The 19,762-nt window shown below is 40.4% G+C and overlaps 1 protein-coding gene and 1 long non-coding RNA gene across 5 annotated transcripts in view; one reads left to right on the top strand and one right to left on the bottom strand.

Annotated features, from left to right (window-relative positions):
- Positions 1 to 7,066, bottom strand: part of LOC143266763 (uncharacterized) — a 230,770-nt gene extending 223,704 nt beyond the window's left edge. For 2 of the 3 annotated variants that reach the window (XR_013051118.1, XR_013051119.1), the window contains exons 1-4: positions 6,971 to 7,064; positions 5,640 to 5,704; positions 5,289 to 5,506; positions 2,729 to 3,779 (exon numbers count right to left, since the gene is read on the bottom strand). This is a non-coding gene — a long non-coding RNA (uncharacterized LOC143266763). Of the gene's footprint in view, positions 1 to 2,728; positions 3,805 to 5,288; positions 5,507 to 5,639; positions 5,705 to 6,970 lie in introns of all 3 variants that reach the window. The other variant, XR_013051120.1, reaches the window with a different exon arrangement.
- Positions 7,067 to 14,060: 6,994 nt separating this feature from the next.
- LOC121827594 (3-beta-hydroxysteroid sulfotransferase-like) overlaps positions 14,061 to 19,762 on the top strand; it is a 30,773-nt gene continuing 25,071 nt past the window's right edge. Inside the window, exon 1 of one of the 2 annotated variants that reach the window (XM_076571542.1) lies at positions 14,061 to 14,218. The gene's annotated coding sequence lies outside the window, so the exon portion shown is untranslated. The remainder of the gene's footprint in view (positions 14,219 to 19,762) is intronic. The other variant, XM_076571546.1, reaches the window with a different exon arrangement.

Here is a 19,762-nt window from a genome sequence, read left to right as displayed (position 1 = left end):
TTGCTACTGACTTCTCTGTTTATTTAATTTATAACCTAAACAACTAAAAGAATCCCTTTGTATTTTTTGGATAGCCGATTCCTGTCTGATCTAGCTTTTGTACAATCTGTGTAGCCTGTGACTTTCTCTATAATTATTTCCAATACCTTTCCCAGGCACATGGCCCCACTTTTAACCTCAATTTATGAGCTATCTCTAAAATCATAGGAATATTAACTTGAGGTCCCCATTGTTGTAAAAAATCTCTTTCCCATAAACTCATGAGTCTCTCAGCCACATAGGCTTTACTATTCCTTTCTGTCCTTCAGTCCCTATATATCTAACCCACTCTACACTCTTTTAATTGAGATAAGGTGCCAATGCCTATAAATTGAGTGGAGACTTCTTGTAAAGGCCAGTTAGGATCCCAGGATTCTTGTGAAAGTATAGATATATCAGCACCAGAATCCAATAATCCTTCAATCTCAATCCCACTTAGTTTGACTTTTAATTTAGGCCATTCACCACTGAAAACTGTTGGCCAAAATAATTTCCCCCTGTACTCCCAAAGCTTCCAGTTCTACATATGCATGCTGCTTTGTCTTTAAGATATAGAAGCAATTATAATTGAGCCATTCTATTCCCAGGTTTTATTTCCATAGTCCTTTCTACAAATGCCATCATTTTAATTTCTCCCTGGTGATCTTCATCTATAATTCCTGGGTATACTATAAATCCTTGAGATGTTAAGCTATTTCTTCCCATAATTATTCCTACTATCCCTGGGGGAATAGGACAATACTCTTGAGTGGCTATCTTACAACAAGGAATTTGTGAGATAATGTAAGATGTTTGCACACTGCTAGTTCTAAAGCAGTGATCCCTGAAGGAGCACACATTAAATCTCTAATGTTGGATTTATGTTTCCCTGATGGCTCTGCTGATGATCCTTGCTGACAGGTAATTGGTAGCTCCTATTGTTTGTTCTTGGGCCCCAAGCTAGGCTTTGCATCCAGTTTCTTGACAGCAAAGGGTTATCATGCATCTCTCTCTTTGATCTGTATTTGTTAGCCCAATGTTTACCTTTACCAAATGTCTTACAAATCCCTGAGGTTTGAGCCTTCCATTCTGATTATCCTCCAAAGAGTTACCTTTTTTAGTGACAGAACGATAACAATCTTTCCTTAAATGTCCCAATTTCCCACAGTTAAAGCATCTGGTATTCTGAGATTTAAGGCCTTTAGCTAAAGCTTGTCCAGTTATATTAGCATTATATTTTGTGGATCCAATATCAGCAATAGCTTTAATCCATTCCTCTAAAGGGGCTCCCTGAGCCTTCAAGGGCCTTATGGCTTTTTGGCAATAAGTATTAGCATTCTTAAAAACTAGAGACTCAATTAAAACTTTTCTGACATGTGGATCAACCACTGCTCTATGCACTGCTGAAGTTCAACTGCAAAATTCAGTGTAGACTTCTCCTGCACTTTGTGTGATTTTGTGAAGGAGACAAATCTTTTCTCTGGTTCTGTGACCTTATCCCAGACCCTTAAAGCCACTAGGAGACATTGTACTGTCTTAGTATCATCAAATTGTATTTGTGTTTATATATCAGTATACTGACCCTCTCCTCACAATTGGTCCATTATTATATCTACTCCTCTAGTCTAATTATGCTGTTCCATGGCTGCTGCTTCCTCTCTACTCCAAGTAGACCATTGTAATTGAGAATTAGCTTCTAGTATGGCTGCCATGAGGCTCTTCCAATCTTTTGGAATAACTATTCTGAATAGCCCAATTATTTAAAACCCATTTTACATGAGGTGAATGCATCCCATATGCCATCACTGCTTCTTTTACTCTTTTCAGATCTTCCATGTCCATAGGCAGGTCTCTAATTAAATTGAACACAACCTTGGAGATATTGATTATTTGCAGGCATCTGTTGCATAGTAGCTGGGAACACCTGCTGAGGTGTTCTTATGATCTTAGGCAACCATTCCTCAATTCCATTATAAGGTGGTGCTGTTGGGCCATAATTAAGTATTTCTCATTTTTCTACTGGGAAAATTCATTTTCTTCCCCCATTTTCTATAGGGAAAATTTTCCTTTTAAATCTTTCTCCTTCCCTTCTTACTACTGGGAAGATTTCTTTTTTTTCTCCTTTCTTTCCCTTTCTCCTTCTGGGAAGTTTCCTTTTTTCTGTCTTGAGAGCTCTTGTGTGCAGTTAACTTTCAGCCCTTCCTATTTCTTAATCTGTTTTATCTGATGAAGAAGGAGAAGAGTCATCTCCAGTGTCCTGGCTTCCCTCACTTTCACTGTCCTCTGAAACAGCATTCCTATCACCCTGTAAAGGAATATTCTCTTCTGCTGATTGACATATTCTAGCCTGAATGTCTCCCCTTTTCATTTGCTGTTCTACTTCAGATATAGCTTTAAGTGACTACTCACTCTGCAATGGCTCCAGAGTATTTGAAATTAAATTACACAAAGACTGTTTTTAACAGTATGGGCTTTCTTTTCTGATGAGCTTTCCTCAAAGCTCTCAACATTTGCTTCCATGCTGTCAATTTTAATTGAACATGAGGAATTGCCTGAAACCAAAGGCAATGCCATTCAATTAATATCAAAAACTTTCTAAGTTGTTTTTCCCTTTACTTTCACTCCATTTCCATTAACAGGCATTTTAGTAACTGCATATACCATTGCTCACGAGATGGAATGTTGCCCACAACCCTGCCAATCCTCTTACCCTGAGAGCAAAATTTCCTCTAGTCCTTCAAAGTATCTGGATCCACTGTTCTTTTTCAAGTCTCACAAGTGTTGTTGAACAGGTGTTTGTACACTCAGTGTTGGTTAAGCCGAAGCAGTGCCCCTCGTGGCTGGTCGCCGCCCATGGTGACCACGCCGGCGGAGCAGCATGTTGATTAAAAGAATCATAGCCATGGTTACCTTTTTAGAGCTTTATTGGGGGGTGGGGGAGAGAAACAGAGAGAGAGACAGAGAGACAAAGAGACACAAAAGGGGGGGAGGTGCCCCGCCTGCAGGGCTTCAACGGGTTCTCGACCACCCTAAGGAGGGAATGTAGGGACAGGAGATACAAAGGAAAACACACCAAGTCTAGATTCTGATCAAGGTGCCACTTTATTTCCTTCCACAAAGATTTATATAGTTTCTGCAGGATGGGGGGAGAAAGAAGCTGCCATCTGCATACAGTGGGGCAAACTAACAGGATGTTAGTATAGGATGTTTACAGGGTGAGAGGGTCAAGGGCTCTGACTCAATGTCCTGTTGCTAGGCAACCTGACTGTAAGATGATCTAGTTCCCTGTCTTATTGGTGGTTTGTATATTTCCACTAACTAGAGATTCTGTCCTTGTCCCTGACAGGGAGGCATAGAGGGGAGCTGATGAGAGAAAGGAGCGGAGAGGAGAGGGGACAGAGAGCCCATAGAGGGCCCACCGGCTTTTTAGGCTGATGACATAATTAAGGATTAAATCCTTACATCCCAGACTTTCCCTTATTATAAAAAAAGCAGGTAGATGTGACTAGGGGCATCGTTCCTCTCAAAAACTGCTTCCAGCTGATTTTTGGATGTTGGCTGGCTCTCGGGGGAATGGAGAAGGGGAGTTTTCCGAGGTAGACAGGCGTGTGGGATGCTGTCTGTCATTTGTTTGCTCTGGAGATGCGTATCCCTCTTGGCTGTGGCTGGGAACTTTCTGTTTCACAAGATGCTTTTAGCTGTTACAGATTCTTATTTGATGATCTCTGGACTCCGGTTCTGTGGTGGTCCTGTACCATTAGCTGAACAGTGAGTTAGAACAGGGAACTGGGAAGAGAAAAGCTTGTGATACAAGAGAATTTATTTATTTATTTATTTTTTGGAATTAGGAACAAGGCAAAGATCAAGGCCCTGTCTGTATGCACGTGAGAAACACAGGCAGTGGATCTGGAGTGAAGCAATGAGCTCTTATTTTAGGTGGAAATCTTTTTTCATTAAGTAACTCTGAAGGTACAATTAAATCTGATGAGGTGGTAAGGCTCTCCTCTGTACCCGACAATAAGGGAGAGGTGGCATCCCAAAACTCCCAGGACTGAGTCAGTGGCTCTGGTGTCCAGAAGGAAAGAAATGGATCACTTCCCTGCTGCGTTCTGGGTTCCCTGCCATGTCTGTAGCCAAGCCTAGGTCTGTTGGAGGTCTTAGCTTGATGTACCCATGCATCTTGGTGCCTGGGGGCAGCCAGCTGACTCTGTCTTTCTAGACAGCACTTTTAACAAGGCTGTTGATGGCCTGGCAGGGCATTCGCTAGCCTGTGGCCTTTTCGTCACTTAAAACAGGGACCTAACAGCTTTTGGGAGTCAGGGAGTGCCAGCACTTGGCAATTTTGTTTTCGGGCTTTTATCTCTTCCCTGGTACACCTTAAATGCCACAGGTGACTCTTTTGCCCGTGGGGTCAGGAGCCTTGCTCTCCAGATGCTTAAGTTTTAGTCAGGGAGATCTGGGGAACAAGAGACGGATTTTACTCCGTGTCCTGAACTTTTTTTTTTCTTTCTTTCTTTTCTGATGATTGGTGGCTTAAGGACAGCTTTTGGAAGACTTGTCTGAGGCTATAAGCTGATTTTTTTTTTTTTTTTTTTTTTTTTTGCTTAAGAGCCATCCTGACTACTGTAAATTTATTTGTATGGATCTTAGCCTCTTCCAGACCTGTCTGCTTCTCAAGGCAGTTTGAGAATGGGTGGGTGGAGTTAAGGTGAGTTAGGGTGAGTCGTAGAAACCGCCCAAGTCCACCCACTTAAGCCTGCCCACTGCCGGTGGAAGTCGGATGCAAAAGGTTGCACGTGGCGATGCAGAAGTGGGGAAGGACAAGGGTTTAGTTAGAATTTTAGTAGAAAGCTTGGAGATAAAGTAACTCTTTTTTGCCCTTTCGCTGGCAGAAGTTCCCGCAACTCTGTTGTGTGGCCAGGTTTACTGGTGCCCACCCGTATCCGCCAATTTATCCGCCCCTTTGTCCCATGACAGTAGCTGAGAGAAAAAAAAAAATTAAAATAACAAACCGGGATCAGACTACAATCTTGGGCGTCCCCAAAGAGTGGAGAGTGATCCATGAGTCAGCTCAACTTCACCATCCTCTTCAAGGAATGCAAAGGGCTGCAGCTGCACTGCAGTTGGTCCACCCGGTAGACCAAGACAGCATTTACTTTCTCCTCAGAAAGGGAAATGTGCCCTTGCCAGTGCAGCCCAAGGACAACCCCCTGGGGTGTCCATCGCAAAGAATATAGCTCAGACTATAGCCTCGAGAACAGCGGACTTACTGTGGTGAGGAATCATGGCGGTAGTGGTGGGGGTCCAGCGGAGGCGGTGAGGGACGTGCACTTGTGGTCTCACAGTCTCGCTGGATGGGGGAAGAGGCAGCAGTAGTTACTGCGGGTCCTCGGTGCTCGGTGGTGTATCCGAGTCTGAATAGCACCAATGTTGGTTAAGCCGTGGCGCTGCCCCTCGCCTGCGGCGACCATGCCGGTGGAGCAGCGTGCTGATTAAAAGAATCATAGCCATAGTTACTTATTTAGAGCTTTATTGGGGGCGGGGGGAGGGAGAGAGGGGAGCCGACGGGAGGAAGGAGTGGAGAGGAGAGGGGAAAGAGAGCCCACAGAGGGCACACCCACTTTTTAGGCTGGGAAGCCGGCAGAGGCTGATGACGTAATTAAGGATTAAATCCTTACACTCAGATCTGTGGGAAGAAGATACAGCACACTTTAAGGATGTCTTTACCCTTTCCAGCTGCAGGAAGAATCAACCTCTTGCAGGACTGAGATACTTTCCCTTAACCAAGGGCTCCAAATTTCCAAATTTCCACGTTTAGCAAGTGGAACAACTTCTACCGTCAAACCAACAGGAAAACACAACATCCTTTAGCCTTTGGGATATAATAAAAACAGTCATAAGAGGGGCATTTAAGGTTCAAAGTACCTATATCGAAGAGATTTCTTTTAAATTAGTTAATGATTCAACTTTGGGCTTTGGAAAAAGAACAAGTCAAACACCCAAACCAGTAAAATGACTGACATCAATGTAGAAATCAGTGAAATGGAAACAGCAGCGACAATAAAATCAATGTAGAGAGTCAATGACACAGAGTTGGTTCCTTCAAAATATAAACAATATTGACAAAATTTAGTTAACCTAACCAAAAGAAAGAAGAAATGTAAAAACTAATACAGCAAGACATGAAAAAGGAGTCATAATGAGAGGCAACAGTGAAATTAAGAAAATTATTAGAGTTTACCTTACAGATTCCAAAAAAATGGATAATTTAAAAGACATTCATGAATTATAAATTTTTTTGTTAAATTTTTTCCATTCATTTGCACACCAATCTAAGATCCTCCTCTTCACTCCTCCCATCCCCCCAGCCTTTCACTCACACACCACCCCCCCACTACCTCCCTCAGAAGAAGGCAAGGCCTCTTATGGGGAGGCACAGCCAGCAGAGCAAGTCTAAAGCCTTTCCCCTGCCTCAAGGCTGCATCGTAGGTAGTGGTCTCCAAAAAGCCTGCTCATGCACCAGGGATGGGTTCTGAATCTGTAGACTGCTTTTGGTAAAATTGTCATTTTTACTATGTTAATCCTATCAATCCATGAGCATGGGAGATCTTTCCATTTTCTGATATTTTCTTCAATTTTTTTCCTTCAGGGACTTAAAGTTCTTATCATACAGGTTCTTCACTTGCTTAGTTAGAGTTTCCCCACGATATTTTATATTATTTGTGGCTATAGTAAAGGGTGATGTAGCTAGAGTTTTCCTGCCTTGCCCACAGTCAGGACAAATCTCTGTCACCCGCTAGTCCTACAGCCGCTCAGACCAAACCAAGTAAACACAGAGACTTATATTGCTTACAAACTGTATGGCCATGGCAGGCTTCTTGCTAACTGTTCTTATAGCTTAAATTAATCCATTTCTACAAATCTATACCCTGCCACGTGGCTTGTGGCTTACCGGTGTCTTCACATGTGGCTTGTCATGGTGGCAGCTGGCTGTTTCTCTGACTCAGCCTTCCACTTCACAGAATTCTTCTCCTCCTTGTCCCGCCTATACTTCCTCCTGCCTGATCCATTGGCTGATCAATGTTTGATTTATTGACCAATCAGAGCAACAGATTTGATACACAGACCATCCCACAGCAGGGTGATGTGAAGTTTCTCTGATTTCTTTCTCAGCCCTTTTAGGAGGGCTACTGATTTTTTTGAGTTAATCTTGTATCCTACCACCTTACTGAAGGAGTTTATCAGCTATAGGAGTTTCCTGGTAGAATTTTGGGATCACATATGTACACTATCATATCATTTACAAATAGTGAAAGTTTGGCTTCTTCCTTTCCAATTTGTATCCCTTTGATCTCCATTTGTTGTCTTATTGCTCTAGCTAAAACTTCAAGTACTATATTGAATAAATATGAGAAGAGTGGATAGCCTTGTCTTGTTCCTGATTTTAGTGGAATCACTAAAAGTTTCTCTCCATTTGAGTTTCTCTCCATTTAATTTGATGTTGGCTGTCAACTTGCTGTAAATTAACTTTATTATGTTTAGGTATGCTCCTTGTATTCCTGATCTCTCTAGGACCTTTATCATGAAGGGGTGATGGATTTTGTCAAATGCCTTTTAAGCATCTAATGAAATGATCAATGATTTTTTTCTTTCAGTTTGTTTACATAGTGTATTACATTGACAGACTTTCATATGTTGGACCATCCCTGCATCTCTGGGATGAAGCCTACTTGATCATGGTTCATAATTTTTTTTATGTGTTCCTGGAGTGTGTTTGCAAATGTTTTATTGTGTATTTTTTCATCAATTTTCATGAGGGAGATTGGTTTGTAATTTTCTTTCTTTGTGCATCTTTGTGTGGTTTGGGAATCAGAGTAACTGTAGCTTCATAAAAAGAGTTTGGTAGCATTCATTCTGTTTCTATTCTGTGGAACAACTTGAGTATTAGTATTATCTCTTCTTTGAAAATCTGGTAGATTTCTGTGCTGAAACCATCTGGTCCTGTGTTTTCTTTGGTTGGGAGACTTTTTAATGACCATTTCTATTTCCTTAGGGGTTATTGGTATATTTAGATAGTTTATCTGGTCTTGATTTAACTTTGGTATGTGGTATCTATCCAGAAAATTGTCCATTTCTTTCAGATTTTCCAATTTTGTGGAGTACAGGTTTTTGAAGCATGATCTGATGATTCTCTGGATTTCCTCATTGTCTGTTGTTATGTCTCCCTTTTCATTTCTGATTTTGTTAATTTGGATGCTCTTTCTCTGCTTTTTGGTTAATTTGGATATGGGTTTGTCTATCTTGTTAATTTTCTCAAAGAACCAACTCTTTGTTTCATTGATTCTTTGTATTGTTCTCTTTGTTTCTATTTTTATTGATTTCAGCCCTCAATTTGAATATTTCTTGGCATCTATTCCTCCTCAGTGACTTTGTTTCTTTTTGTTCTAGAATTTTCAGATGTACTGTTAAGTCACTAGAGGAAAATTTCTCTATCTTCTTGATGTGGGCATTTAGTGCTATGAATTTTCCTCTTAGAACTACTTTCATAGTGTCCCATAAGTATAGATGTAACCAACCATCTTATTAAATAAGAAACACAGAACCAATGTAAAGGAGAAAGCCGAGAGGTCAGAGCTCAGAACTAAAATCTTACCCTTCCTCCTGCGGTGCTCCTACTTCTCTGAAAAAGACCTACTTCCTGTGTGTATGTCTTTACATAGTCTTTCTGTTCTGCCTTCTCATTGGTTGTAAACCCAAACACGTGACTGCCTCATCACTGCCTGTATGCACAGCCCTCCAGGTCTTAAAGGCGTGTGTCTCCAATGCTGGCTGTATCCCTGAACACACAGAGATCTACCTAGCTCTTCTTCCAAGTGCTGGGATTAAAGGTGTGCGCCACCACTGCCACACTCTTGCTATGGCTCTAATAGCTCTGACTCCTGGGCAACTTTATTTATTAACATAAAATTAAAATCACATTTCAGTACAAATATATTTCCCCTTTTCTATTTTAATAAAAAGAAAAAGAAAGGTTATAACGAACAAAAGAAAAACTATATACAAAAGTACAATAACTATATACAATATATACAAGTAATAAATACCTAAACAATGTCTAGTCCATTTGTATTTGACAAATCAGAGAAAATAATTCCATTTTCTATGCTATTTTGGTAAGTCCAAAATATATCTAATTTACTTTCTATCCTAATTAATCTTCAACTATAACTAACTAACCTTCAACTATAACTAACTAATCTTCAACTCCCTCTGAGACCCAAGAAGGAAATAATATTAGTTAACAAAAATAAAATCAGGAAGTTAATTCAAGCAACTTCCAAAAAATTTGTGACTTGACAGAAACAGCCAGCTGCCTGGACAGTCACCTGAGGTTTCTCCGCAGTGTTGGGGCATCATCTTCAACCTATAGGCTTAGCATATCTGACAGACTCATTTGTGAAGTAGGATGTACACAAGGTCAACAGTTCAACCTCACATTGGGTGAGAGCAGTCCATGTACCAGAAACACCTGAATTCCACTAGTGTCCTGTCATGATTCAGGATTTTAAATTCTGGAAATTGTTGATAGTTTTTCAATTCAGCTGTCCATTCTTCTTGGCTGTGTATATATGGCTTCATCTCAGCATCCCCTTCTTCTCCACATCCCTCTATTTAATGCCAGTTTACTACTGAGAGGCGTGATCTTTCAGCTGCTATTCCATTGCACAACAGAAGCCGTCGGCCCAGTGCTTGTTAAGCTGCCTTAGAAGAAAAGGGCACTGTACCTTTTCCAGATGCAAAGGCCACTTCAGGGATGGGGCCATATTGTCCTGGCCTCAGAAGATGCCTTTTGATAAAGCCATAACCACACTTGTTTTGGCAAGAATCAGTAGTCCTTTGTTTCCTGTTCTGTCTGTCCATTTTGTCCTGTTGATTCAAGGATACTTTGTTGTCCAGTGGCTAACTTTTGCCACAATTAAAGTTAACTCCATATGCAGTTTCTTCAATGCCCATATCTTCTCTGAAGTAGATTGGTACTGCCAGGAGTCAACATGTCTCAAAAAAGAAAAATTTCTAAGTTATTAAAACATTTTAAATGCCATATTCTGTAGATCTCTGAAGGGTTTGAAGATGACTTGTCTATCTAAAATATATCTGCTCAAATTTTAAAACATATTTAATATGACTACAAGTTCTATCTTAATGTCTAACTACTTACTTTCATTTCTTTATACCCTAATAGTTGGTAATAATAACATTCAAGGATCAGAAAATTGTATTACATTGTTAAATGAATGGTATAAATACAATTAGAAATATACATATAGCATTTTCTATCAATATCAATTTCAAATTTGTATACAATATAAAACAATCCAATCCAATGTAAAATATTTAAAATTAGTAATTGTCTTTTTCTTTTCTTTCTTTACTTTTCTCTTTTTTTAAACAAGAACCTTAAATCTAATCTCCTTTGCTTAGCCTTTTTCCTAACCCTTGACAACAACTTGTAACCAACCCTCCTAAACAATGAAAATTATCCCAGATCCAAAACCCATTAAAAGGACCAAAAACCCACCCGCCCCACACCACCTCTTTAGGAATGTGGGCATCGTATTCTTAAAATAGCTTCCTGCTGGGTATGGGCAAAGTTTTCTTTATCCTGAAAGAAAAATTTTAGGTTAATTGTCAAATTCTAGGAAAGGTAACTATATCCTTCATTATCCAGTCTGTATATAATGCCAAAGTTCAGGGTTTAACTCAAGTCCTTATTTGAGTAGTCTTTGAGACTGGATAATCTCAGGTAGTCATCTCAAAATTGCTCTGAGCACCTTGTAGTTGAAAGCTGATCTGTAGATGATGTTTGTCAGCTTAATGATATTATTATTGTCCACATGGAATTATTGTTGTTGTGGGGCCCCATCTTCTTCCTGGAGACTTCAGTTGATGTTAGGCCTGGCCATGATTACCTGCAGAAAACTGATAAGAGACTTGAACACAAAGACATCTATATGCAGCTAATTAAAGCCTTTTTTCTAGAATTAGTTAGTACTCTATATGACCATTCATATCTTAACAAAATTTAAAATGTATATATATCTATATATATTAATCATGTAAATTTTGATATAAAATTCATACTTTAAGAAAAGTTTAAAGAATCAGAATAGAATCAAAGAGTTGAGATTAGTAATAGAATAGTCCCTTAATTAATTTGGCTTTTGTCCTGTCCCATAGCAGAAGATGGCTCTTTTATTCTGGCATGATTCAGGGAGTTTGCATTTTCCTTTTAACAACATGCTTGAGTTTAAAGAAGGAGAGAGCCATTCTCCAACTCCAAAGTCAGCTTTAAATTTTAATTGAACTGGGACTATTAGAAGACCAATAGTGTTAAATCTTTAGAGAAAAGCAGAAACAAACATTTAGGAAGACATAAAATTTTTTAGATAATATATACCCATATGCCGTTTCCCTCTGTTTCCTGGGATAGATGATTTGCCCCTTTTCTTCAGTTGTCTCATTTGTCCAGTGTTCTTCAGATTTCTTAACCTTCATTCTCCTAAAAGACAAAAACAAAAACCTTTTCCCAAGACTAATTTTGGGGAGGTTCCTTTGTGGCAAGTTATTTTCGGATTAAATGAAAAGGCATGTGTTACTGGTACAAGTTAGTTTAAATTGGATGTTCATGCTGGTTGATGAACTATCACCTCTTCTAATTAAGAGGTCTCTCTTATTCAAATCGAACCTTTATCAATTTTGATGGTACCCATAGCTTATCTTCTCCTGTACAAACAAAAGCAAAACCTCATCCCCAACGTAATACATACCCTGGTTTCCATTCTGAGGTCAGCATATGCTTAAAGTATATAGGCTTATTTAATTCTGTAGTTTTTTCTATTATCCATTGTCTCTCTGCAGCTGTTGTTCCTTTCTCATTGGCATTGAGAAAATTCAAAGTTAATAGAGCATTATGCAGCCTATTTCTGGGGGTTTTTGTTACCCCTTTCTGTTTATTTAGCATATCCTTTAGAGTTCTGTTTGATCTTTCTATAACTGCTTGACCTGTAGGATTATGTGGTATACCTGTAATATGCTTTATATTATAATAAGCAAAAAACTGTTTCATTTTAACAGAGACATATGATGGAGCATTGTCAGTTTTGATTTGTGCAGGTATACCCATGATGGCCATAACTTCTAGCAAATGAGTGATTACAGAATCAGCTTTTTCAGAACTCAAAGCAGTTGCCCATTGAAATCCTGAATAAGTATAGATGGTGTGGTGTACATATTTCAATTTTCCAAATTCTGCAAAGTGAAACATGTCCATCTGCCAGATTTCATTCCTCTGAGTACCCTTTGGGTTACATCCTGCTGGTAATGGCGTTTGATTGTAGAAGGAACAAGTAGGATATTTCTTTACTATTTCTTTGGCTTGTTGCCAGGTTATGGAAAATCTTTTTTAAACCTTTACTATTGACATGATATTTTTATGAAATTATGAGACCTCTAGCACATTTCCTATCAATAATTTATCAATCTCATGATTGCCTTGTGCTAGAGGGCCTGGCAGACCAGTATGGGATCGAATGTGAGTTATATATAAAGGATGACTCCTTTTCCTGATTGTATCTTGTAATTGAATGAATAGTGAAGTTAATTCTGAAGCATCAGGGATAAATTCTGCAGTCTCAATATGTAATACCACTCTTTCAGCATACTGAGAGTCAGTTACTATGTTAAGAGGTTCTGAAAAAATCCATTAATACCAACAGAATAGCATACAATTCTGATTTTTGAACTGAATCATAAGGACTTTGAACCACTTTACTTAAATTTTCTGATTTGTAACCTGCCTTTCCTTGTTTGTTGGCATCTGTATAAAATGTTCGAACTCCAGATATGGGTTTTTCCCATACAATTCGAGGCAAGATCCAATCAGCTCTCTTTATAAGATCAATTCTATTGCTTTTGCGATATTTCCTTGACCTGTCTAGCAGGCCAGGTTATTAGGTAGGACCTGAGGAGGCACTCCTGAAAGACCAATGGGGGTGAGAGAGAAAGGAGACCAAGCACATAAAAAAGACAGAGTCAGTCTGAGTTGCATCAAGGTCTCGTTTATTGCAAGGGGAAGCAGGTTTATATATGCTGGTAGATAGGAGAAATGAATAGGGGAAAAGGGGGGTGATGAAAGTTTGAAGAATAGGGTCTGGGTGAGGTCTCTTTGAAGAATAGAGTCAGGGTGAGGTCTCTTTGGTCCACTGCTTGTGCAACTGACCAACCGAACATACTCCAGGAAGTTAATCTAAAAGTGTATTAATCTAAAGGTACATTTTGTGGTTTTTTTCTGGGAGTTATTGTTTTTTGTAAGTTAGTAACAGTTGTCAAGGGTGTAGTTATGTCAGATCATCCAAGCAAGAAAGGTCAGAGCGCAGTCATCCAACTTTAGGCTCCCAACAACTCCCCCTTCTGTCTTTAAAATGACCAAAGTGGGCCCTTGTCTTAGGCTATATGGAGTGCACCCTGTGTCTGGCAACGTGCCATGTTGAGGCAGTCTCGATGACCTCTGTACGTTGTGCCCCCAGCACAGGCCCCATCCTAATCCTGTCATTGAGTACCCTCTAGCCTTTAGTTGTAGGGGGTTTTTAGGGTCGTAGAATGCTGAACCTTAGCCTTTCACCTGTTTTGATAGTTTGATCTTGAGTTTCTAAACGATGGTAATGTATTGAGACAGTTTTTGATAGAGCTGAATCAATCTGATTTTTTTTATGAATTGTGTTAGCCATTGAAAAGCCCAAGGACCAAAGGTGAGGAGGAGAAGGAAAATAATCAGGGGGGCCAGGAGGGTGGGGATCGGGGTAGAAAGCCAAGGGGATTCTTTTAGCAATCCCTCAAACCAATTGTTTTGATTCTCAAAATCACATTTTCTTTGTGCCAATCTTTCTCTTAGTTTATCCATTGATTCTCTGGGCCAGTAGGACCCTTTGGTGCCTCGAGATAATAGCTCCCTTTATAGGGTGTCAGTGTTTGGTTACAGAGGTGGCTGTGGGTCGATGGGACCTTGTCCAAACAGGAACCTTGTCCGGAGACCTCAGGGAGTGTTAGCTTATGTGGCCTAGTTTGACACTTATTGCTCGGAGAAGTGAGGTTACTGGCAGCAGACTGAAAGGAGATTCCTTCATAATAAGGGGGACTGAAGGTAAGGCAGAGCCAGCAACCCAAGGTTTGGTCTGGATTTGTGGTGTTTAGGGCCAGATAGGCTCCCTGGACCAAATCAAACAATCTATCTCTTGTTTCCCCAAAAGGAGTAAGGAGAGTGCCGTTACTGGAGTCTACGATGGTAGTCACGGTGCTTGGTGTAGGGTTGGGGGAGGTCTGGGTACAGAGTGATCACAGAAGGGGTACAGTTACGTCAACAGGTATATTCTTCCTGAAACCTCAAGTGTGGGGGGTATCAGGGCAGGAGTGGAGTTTACACAAAGGTCACAGTGGTCCTTCCTGGAACACCTGCAACTATCCCAGTCACAGTTGAGCACATCTCTTAACAGAAATCTCTTTACATTGTTATATGGTTGCAGGGGAGATTGAACAATGGCTAAGTCAGGTTGCCCTTGGAATTAGAATTTTAGTTTCTCATTTCCTGGTGTTTGAAGTTTCTCTTTTCCTGAGTCTTGGGGGTGTAAGCCTGAAGGGCTAGGGTCTTTCATTCCCCCATTTTTTGTGGCAAATTTTAATCTTAAAATTATGGTATTACATTTAGTAACTCATGGCCTATTTTAGTAACTCATGGCCTGTAATGGCCATGCATAGTTCATGTATAATTAGCCATCTGGTCTCTATGCCAGGGAGTTTTCTTTTGACCCAGCATTTCAGCCTTTTCTGAACAAGGGAAATGGGGTGATGTATTCTCTTCTGGAACTGCTTCAAGCTGGCATTGGGGCGCCATTATCAGGGCCCCTCCCCCTAAAGGCTGAAAAGCTGGTCAAAGACTGGGCATGGGGCATTTGTCAGTAGCATGTAGCTGCCTGACTGCATAGGGACAGAAAAGAATCATGTTAGCTAGGCTGGTCCACGTTAGCCTTTAGCACATCCTGAGCCCATAGTAGTCTGGAACAGTGGAGTCAGCAACTGAAACTTGGAGGTGTCTGCCAGCCAAGTAGAAATCTGTTGAGACAGATTTAAACTAGGAACAGAAGTTAAAATTTATGAACTTATTTGGAACCCTTAGTAATGGGAAAAGCATTAGTCCCAAGACCAGGAGAGAGGAAAAATACCATCTTTAGGAATACTTATCTGGGGTCCTTTCAACCTCTGTGAAGTGGGTTTATGTTTTTATGACTCTTTTGATCCTTTGAGGCCTTTTTGCAAAATGACATAAAAGTTTTAGATACATTAGTATTACCAATCTATACTGAAATCCATATTGTAGACAAAGCAGGTAATGGGTATCTGTAAAACAGCAGAAGTGAACTCATACCTCTGAGTCCCAATAAGAACTACAGACTTGGGCATTTTTCTTTTGTCCAGAAAGCTAGGTATAAGTAGACTTATTTAGACAACATCTAAAACAAATCCAAAATGTTGGGCTTGTGACTGAACAGTAAGTAGTCATTACTCTATCAGCTCATCAGGACTTTTAAATGTCAAGCACTGAACCATAGAACAGGAGAGTAATCTGAAACATATCTCATTTTAGATTTATATCTGAACCTTTATGACTTGTTTAAACTTTTATATCTTAGAACATTTTTTAAAAGTGAGCTAACAAGCTAGCTATGGCCTTGCAGAAGGATCTGGTTGTCTGGTGCTGCCATGCTGACAAAGTTAGAGCTAGTCTAGCCATCAGTATTGTCAGAGGTCTGAGAAGGATAAACTATATCTGAGTGCAGACCAAGAAGCATCCAATCCTATAAATTACAGGGACCAATCCCTACCCAGGTCTCCATAGTGTTGGAGGCACCAGTCAGAACAGCATCAATCTTCTTCCGCCATCAAGCCCATAAGGCAGAGTACTTTTTCTGTGGAATAGGGACACGGAAGACTGACAGTGTCCTACTGCTTGTCCACAGTCTGGGCTGGGCGGCAGGTGTTGCACTGGGGCATCCTGCCCTGTGGTCAGCATTGTCATAATCCAGGCAGAGACGTTGTGGTGCCTTGTACATAATCTTCTTCAGAGACCTTGGGTCACTGCTAGGATCTGGAAGCCTGTCTGATATAATAAACTTTTAGATCAACATTTAAATGCCATATTCTGCAGATCTCTGAAGTATGAGGGCTGTCCAAGTGTCTGAATAGACAAAGTTTGTTTCTAACTATTTGTTTCAAGCTCAACCCTGAAAACATATGCAAGGGACTGAATAAAAACAATGCCTTTAAGTTGAAGCTCTTCTAGCATCAAATACAGGTTCAGTAAAGAAATCAAAACAAAACATCAATATAAGACATATATATGTATCATCTTATCCAAATAACTTAAGCTTAACAAACTTAGCAAATACAATGAGGCTAGACAACATTCTTAAGCCTGAATGTACCTTGGGTAAAGAGAAACATTTTTAAGTCATTGGTTTTTAACTATAAAAACTGTCTTTAAAGGATTAAGATCTCTCAAATGTCTTCTGTAATAACAATGAAGTACCTTTTTTTTTTTTTTTTTTTTTTTTTTACTTTAAGGGGAAGAAAACATGGCATCCTCTTAATCTGAAACCAAGCTCCAGAGTACAAACAATCCCAAAGTTTAACATCTAGGACTCATTTATAATCTTTTTGGTTTTTTTTACTTAGAGGCTTGGATGATTTCTTTGACCCTACCTTTGGCAGCACATACATAGCCTGTCTGTTTTATTTTATTACGGCTGGTGTTTCCGGTGATCATCATCTGTCATTGGCAATTTTTAAAACTGCTAAGGTCCATCACTGCAACCAGACTCTTTTTGAAACTTTAGTCCTGCCATATATTTGCAAACCTCAGCTGTTTTTTTTTAATGATTCTTTTATGTCTTTAAAATCATTATCATTTTACATGGGTAAATCTTAAATTACAAAGTTTAGCTGCCAGCGCAAGGCATATTTCTGTGTATAAAAAGCATGGATGTGCAGCTTTAATATTCATCAAATATCTTATTTATTAAACATGTGTTGTTATCTATTTAAATTTTTTAGAAACTTGTTGAACACTTGGTAAAGACATAAGTATTTAGGTGTTACATATATATTTTTTAAAACAATGATTACTTGTACACATACACACAGTTGGATCCAAGTTACATACATACATACATACATACATACATACATACATACAGTTAAAGCTTGCTTACATTTCCAAGTCACATACCTGTTCATATACACACATAAGCAGTTTGCAGAATCATTAGGCATTTTTAAGATGAAAACCAACCAGAATTAACTTTCAAATTCAGTATTTGCAGGTATAAGAAACCATAACAGTTTACTGACCTTTTATATCAAAGTCTTTCTTGTGATTTTCCTCAGTAATCATAGACAAGAAACTGTCAGTTAGCCTCATATAGGGGTGACATTCCATTCTTGGAGCCAGATCCTGATCAGGTTTTAGCTCCCGGGGCAGGTCTTGGGAGTCCCATCCAACAGCATGGGAGATTCCATGCCCTGGCTGGGCCCACAGACCTGTCAGCTGTGATCCTGGAAGGGCAGTTATATCTCCACCAGCCCCCACATTCTGAGCTCCTCAAGGCTCCAGCTGACTCCTGCCAGCTCCTCTCTGCTCCATTGCTAATAGGCTGCCTAGCCAGTGTCTGGAGCTGCTTTGGAGGATTTTTTTTATTTTTCTGCGCCGGCAGGTGGATCTGCATGAGAGGGGTGATTCCATCATTAGTCTCCCGGGTCCTCTGCAAGGACCGGGGGTTTTTCATGCTTGATTTCCTTAAGAGGGTAAAGGGGGTAAACGGTTGGAGGGCAGCCAGGGCTGAAGGGACAAGGGGAGTAAGGGGAGTTTGAGAAGGAAGAGGTGGGGGTCGGAGTCCCAGTGTTGCTGGGGCAGGCAAAGTAGTAAGGAACAGCTTCACCCAGGCACCTGTGAAATCACATCAATCAATGTTAAAAGTCCCGTCCCCCGGCCAGCTGACTCCAAAGGCTGGCCATTCCGAGGAACAGAAGGTGATCCATTTCTTTTTCTTGCCTTCCAGAGAGGCATTGCAAGCCTGAGCGAGGACATCCTTCCGGTTATCTAAAGTCAAACTTAGGGGGGTAGTTAGTTGTTGCCCATATGGAGAGAGAAAGGTAGAGACAAAAGACAGACTCCAAAAAAACAAACACAAAGAAGACAAGGACAGACACAGTCTGCGCAGTAAATGCCAAATCAACCAGACAAAAGACAAGACACAATAACATAAAACATAGATCAAGCTCGTGTTTACCTCCCACTGGCAGAGTGGGGGTCTGGGGGGCACCCCAATCTTGGTGGAACCTCCAATGTTGGACCCCAAATTTTAGGGTCTCAAGTGGGTGCCCCAAGAACCCAGACTCCAGTCCAGTTGATGCAATAGCAGGAGGATTTATTAAACTTCTGTGCAGAAGGGCTCCTCTGCTCCCAAGAGCAAGAGTCGCCATCAGGGCAGAAGCAGCCATTCTTGTTTTACTTTCATTTTTTGGCGGAGTGGCCGCTGCAGCTCCAGACTCATTATCAGGCGTCAGGCAGGGGGAGTCTGAGAGAAACTCCTCCACAAGGGTTAATAAATGTGAAACATGTCCGTCTCCCTCTGTTTTCTTTAAAATATCTCTAATCACACCATAAAAACTAAAAAGGGCGTCAGGGACATTTTCCCCATTTCTGAGCAATTTATTAATATCTTTTCCAACCTTGTTCCAAGTCAGAGGGTGAATGCCTGGGCCGTTAACTACCAACCAGGGGCATTTCTCCTCCACAAAACAGAAAAATTTTATTAGATCCTTTCCCTTAACTCTTATTCCTCTCTCCCTAGGATTGCCTTTCATTTCCTTAATAAAGAGAACCTCTTTTGATAAACCCTTTCCCATTGGTTATCAGACGACTGTATTTACCTCAAGACTTCCCGCGTTGCACGAGTGATGCGGTCCTGGAGTCTCTACCCTTTGTGATCCGGAGCTCCGTTATTATCCATCGCCCGATAGGTCACCGTGGCTCAAGCCCCATGTTCAGGTGCCACTTGACCCATCCAGCAGGCCAGGTTATTAGGTAGGACCCGAGGAGGCACCTCCTGAAAGATCAATGAGGGGGAGAGAGAAAGGAGACCAACTGCGTAAAAAAGACAGAGTCAGTCTGAGTTGCGTCAAGGTCTCGTTTATTGCAAGGGGAAGCAGGTTTATATATGCTGGTAGATAGGAGAAATGAATAGGGAAAAAGAGTGAGTGTGTGTGAAAGTTTGAAGAATAGGGTCCGGGTGAGGTCTCTTTGAAGAATAGAGTCAGGGTGAAGTCTCTTTGGTCCACTGCTTGTGCAACTGACCAACCGAACATACTCCAGGAAGTTAATCTAAAAGTAATCTAAAGGTACATTTTGTGGTTTTTTTCCGGGAGTTATTGTTTTTTGTAACTTAGTAACGGTTGTCAAGGGTGTAGTTATGTCAGATCATCCAAGCAAGAAAGGTCAGAGCGCAATCATCCAACTTTAGGCTCCCAACATTTGCTGTTAATTTCTCCCAAAAAATTACTGCAAGCTCTTTGCCAAGGTTCACTTTCTGTCCATATTTTTTCAATGTCCTCCTTAGTTAAAGGTATGACAATT

Source organism: Peromyscus maniculatus, chromosome 1, assembly GCF_049852395.1.
Source record: "Peromyscus maniculatus bairdii isolate BWxNUB_F1_BW_parent chromosome 1, HU_Pman_BW_mat_3.1, whole genome shotgun sequence".
In the NCBI taxonomy this organism is placed as follows: domain Eukaryota; kingdom Metazoa; phylum Chordata; class Mammalia; order Rodentia; family Cricetidae; genus Peromyscus; species Peromyscus maniculatus.
Note: the sequence above shows the minus strand (reverse complement) of the source record. Positions and strands in the feature narration are given on the sequence as shown.